Genomic DNA, 5,025 nt, shown 5'->3' with positions numbered 1-5,025 from the left:
GAGAGAGAGAGAGAGAGAGAGAGAGAGAGAGAGAGAGAGAGAGAGAGGGGTTAGTCTTTCTGTTTACCTCTTGTGGGGCCTCTGTGTCTATCCTCAAACCTGGCTTCACACCCTCTGTTTGGCCCGACCGCAGCAAAGCGGGCCCACCATATAAATGCTAAAGTAGGTCACTGAGTCACTGACTGAGTGTTAAAGTTGTAGAGTGACAGATGACATTATTGGTTGACATGTGTAATAACGGTACACCATTGGCCATTGCTCTTTCAATGTGAATGGGCGCTACTGAGCTTCTACTGTTGACATCGCTTGATCTATCAGCTCATCCATTTATTCAATACATTTTTATTTTGTTATTTTTTCTGTAGGGCTATAAAATATGTTTCAAGCATGGTCACACTGCAACAGAATCGTGTTGTATGAATTTCTTATGACAGTGTTGTCAGCCTGTATCTCTTTATACTTTTATTTAATTAGGTATTAACACAATGAAATGACATTCAATTTTCACATCCCTCTGCATAAACCTTTATAACAATGCCGCACCTGTTGGCACAATAACTGAACCAGATGGGTGGATCTAGGCTCTGCGACTTGCAAGACATATTTGAAGATGGTGCATTAAGTCAGTGCGCTCCCCGTAGCTCGGTCTTGGCTCCGCTAACATCCATTCATCTTCACAGTCATCGCTCGCATCCTTCACAGTCACCCCACCACCCCCAAACCCCACGGGTGTTGAGGGAGACTCGCAGAAAGATTGTGGAGGCGCCATTATCAGAGCCCAGTAATGGATTACCTCAATGGTCAGCCCGTCACAGGCAATGTTTGTCCTGACATTTCATGTAAAGTTCCTTTCCCATGGTGACGCATCATATTGCAGCGGCTGTTTGGCCAAATTGGTTGTCACTGTGTTGGCGGTATAATTTCCTCCTTATACTGCCTGTCGGTCTTTGTATCTGGCCAGCTTGGCTTCAGGGTTCTTGATTTTTATTTGTCCTGGTAATGCTGAAAGGATAATAGAAACACACACAGAGAACGGGTAATTGGGAAACACTTTAGGCTAAACAGCTAAGAGCCTGATAATTGGTATAAAGATGGAAAGATGTTTCAGTGCATGTTAAATTGCTTTGTGACAAGCCATGCACACCCACAAAGGTGTTTTCAGCTATTCTTGCTGATTACACCTCTGCTCAGGTGAAATGTAGGCGAAGCTGTGCTGGGAATTATGTGACTAAACTCAATATACCAATAACAATTGTAATGGTATAAGTAGCCCTGATTTAACAGTCGACACAGTAAGTGAGGAGGATGTCAATCAAGCCTGATGTGTGCACACACCCCAGTCCTGTGGAGAGGTCTAATCCGAGGAAGCTATTGTGCTGTTCATGGTACAGAACATCACCACAGGCAAAATGAGTTTGACATTGGTCCATGGTACAGGCAATGGAGGGTGACATATCCAATATCGAGAGAGTGGCAGGGCTAAATATTTTTGTCAGGCCTTACTGTGAAGAGATGTGGATGAAATGTTCATTTTGGTCTGGATTTGAACACAGCATTCTGTAAACTCAAACTCCAGGTAAATTCTTGTCTTTGTTCTGCCCTTGTTTTAAGCAATCACAGGGCACAAGAGGCTCTGACGTTTCCAAAATACAGCAGCAGCAATGTCAATTGTCTCTCACTTTAGATTAGTACAACTACAAAAGGGTATATTGAGTAGGCATGTACAAAAATGTATTTTTACTATCAGTTAAAATCCATCATGGCTCCCAAAGTGGTGATGCAATTAAATTAAATGCTCTTTGCACTTAGGGATGTCAGCTGCAGTTCATTTTGCTTTCAACTCCATGAGCTTTGGAGCACCATTTCAAAGCGCTATCCATTCAGAGGTGTTGACGTTTTTTTGGTGTGTAAATGTCTTTCCTTTTTTTATTTGCAGCCTTTGCCTTTGATCACAGTGCTCCGATCGACAATATTCAAACTTTTTCAATGCTCAATTACCTGCTTTCTTGCCTGCACTTTGATTTGCTCTTAGAGCGGCCCAGCTGGACACACACACTGGGCGCACCACTGTGGAACAGCCCATTTGGTTACATTGGCACCCATGAAAATTCACCTATAGACCAAAATGAAAACAGTCAAGAATATTCTCGGTACTTACGCTAAACTTCGCTTGACATCCCTAATAGCACTACTAGTGGTCATATGACAGGGTACCTATAACTCTGTCAGATTAAGGTGTCTGTGATATTTGCAATCAAACAGCTGGTGCAAAAAAAATATTCCTAATATGTATTAGGGCTGGCAACAAATATCATACATTTCAGTATGTATTCAAATAGATAAAGAATAACAGATATACAAGTGTATCTGTTCTGTGAGACTTGCGGATGACTTCAAAAACTTTCCTAAAAACACTTTCAGTGGGGATCGATCAAGCTGAACTAGGATTAATTCATCTGTAATGATAACAGAGAACTCGGCCGCACAGAGAGCGAGAGAGAGAGAGGCACGCTGTCCTAACGACAAGCATTACATTATGTCATGTAAATAAGTAGTACTTGCTGTTGTCTGACGTTTGCTCTTTTTTAAACAGAAAACACGTTTCATGTTGTGACATTTACTGGAAATGACATATAGTCAACAACAAGTAGGAAACTTTCAGCTCCCTGTCGATCTCCCTCCAGTCAGCTACCTCCTTATTTAGGTTTTTAGTGAAATAAGGCTGTATCATAGATAACTCATTTCAACCTCACCAATCAGCTGTTTGCGTCGCGCTGTGAAGGGCTGCGTTGTCGTAGACGACCCTAATGTGAATTGTGTAGCATGCACATTGTCAGATGATGACAATAAAAGACTAAGTTGTGACCATTTTTGTAAGCCAGCCAACAGACGTAGATGACCATATTGCTAAGCTCAAATGTGAGGGTAGACGAGACGGATTCTTGGCTTCATAGATAGTGTTGTCCATATCCTGTGGGAGATGGGACGGCATCATTACTCATTATTGCAATCCCTTATACCAAGGCCTTACTGCCAGAGCAGATGTATGATCGGTCAGGGATTCCTGAAGATACGCAGGCTGAGCATCACTGGTGTCTAAAAAGTTTCAGCACACTGCATTTATTGACATTTTGTGAGTTTAGCATTCTGGCACTTCCTGATTTTCTTTTTCTTCTTTCGAAAAGCCTGTTGGACTCAAGTATAGTAAGACTGAGAAAGCTTCATGTCTTGGTCAGCATCTGTCCTCCACTGCTGTTTTTGTTCATCCATGGGTTGTAACGAGCTGGTTTTAGCCAGCTCATGCTGCCTGCTCTTACACTGAGCCGCAAGTCAACATCCTGCTGGGATAACAGCCTGGGGAGAGTGTCACACGGGCGGGAAATAACCTGAGCAAATCGATGGGCTATTTTTTGAAATGCCAATCAGACTTTGAACAGTGAGCAATTTGGGTCTGCCAGAGCCGTCTGCACTCGGAGGTGTGAATCTAAGGTCAAACCTTTTAGAAATCCATTGTTACCCAGAGCTTTACAGTTCAAAAGACTAGATCAAAAATATGTCAAGAAAGAAACCTTGTAAGAATGTCTTAATGGAAGATAGCAATAGTGATGACCTTTTGCTATATCTAATGGTAGTTTACCAACTTGTAACAGATATTTTACAGCTCAGCATTAGGCAAAACCTACATGAATAGGGTTGAATTAGTGAAAAGCCCCTCTTCTGGATTGTGTAATGCTTTATCTTTTCTTTTACTGGTGCAGTACAATGCTGTGGTGCATTGCAGATATACCATATATGTCAGCGCATGACTTACCGTTACCTTTTGAAGTCACTAGTACACTGCTAGGAACGTACTGCACTGTGAAGCGCAGGGAAAATGCCGCGCATGCAGATGCTGCTCCAAACTGGTTTCTAGTGTTGGTCTTTATTAAGAGATGGATGCTGCTCGTGCAAATGTCCTACAGCCAGTTTATCCACCTTTTTATCGACTCTTTTCCCTCATGCAGTGAGGTGAATCAGAGCAACCTCTTGTTCTCAAATACAGCATGAAAAAGATACAAGTCAATTTCCTGTATTCCCAGCTAGCGCTCAAGGCTGTAACATCACACTGGGATCAATTTAGAACACCTGTGTTTGTGTTACCCCAGCCATATTATGTAAAGGATAGGTTGGGTAAGATATTGGATGGTTGAATGTTGTGGTGATTGAACAGCTTATTTGAATTCCAGCTCTATTGCCCTGCATGCTGAGTCCTTTATTACATGGAACCCGGACAAATCTTGCTTCACTTATCGCAGAAAGATGGCAGTTTTTTGGCATTCAAACATAGGACTCCTCTGTGGAAGAATTCCATGTGTATTCACAGACAAAATAACATGTTCAGGGTAGATTAGGCTGCAGCACTGCAAGCAGAACAATGCCAAAAGTTCACCATACTTCTTCAGCAACCCCATGAAATGCGATGACATTCTGCTGAAAGTCTAAGGGTGACCAAGACAAATGGCAAGGCATCGACATATTACATATCACATGCTAGACCTGTTGTTTTGTATTTTATTCTGTAAGTATTTGGCTTGACTTCAAGTTGAAACTTTAGGGTGACTTGGCTGACGATCAAATGACTGCGTTGTTGTTTGTTTGTAGTGAGAATTTAGGGTATGATTTTCCGAGGGAAAGGAGATTTATGAAGGAATTAACGTCTCGTAAACCTCACAAAAATTGTGTTGACATCGCCTTAACAGCCAAAAAGGCTTGAAAATCAAATGATTTCTTTTATCGCTTGGCTCTGAACAGGAATTTCATTTCACTTCGTTGTCATGCCGTGGCAAGGAATTATTGTAAAAAATACATTTTTCATGCTGATCACTGAATACCTCCTTTTGATAGTCTTTCTTATGTGACCTTTATCAAGGCTAAATGTAATAGCTCAAGCTGTCTCCAGAAACCACCAAACAATCAAACCACAACAATGTGAGCTGCTGTGACCTGTGTGGAGAGAAAACTACTCGCTTCTTTGCTGCAATTTAA

Source organism: Anarrhichthys ocellatus, unplaced genomic scaffold (genome assembly GCF_004355925.1).
Source record: "Anarrhichthys ocellatus isolate YVR2014 unplaced genomic scaffold, GSC_Weel_1.0 scaffold11, whole genome shotgun sequence".
NCBI lineage: Eukaryota > Metazoa > Chordata > Actinopteri > Perciformes > Anarhichadidae > Anarrhichthys > Anarrhichthys ocellatus.
The sequence above is the reverse complement of the archived record's forward strand: the minus strand, read 5'-3'. Positions refer to the sequence as shown.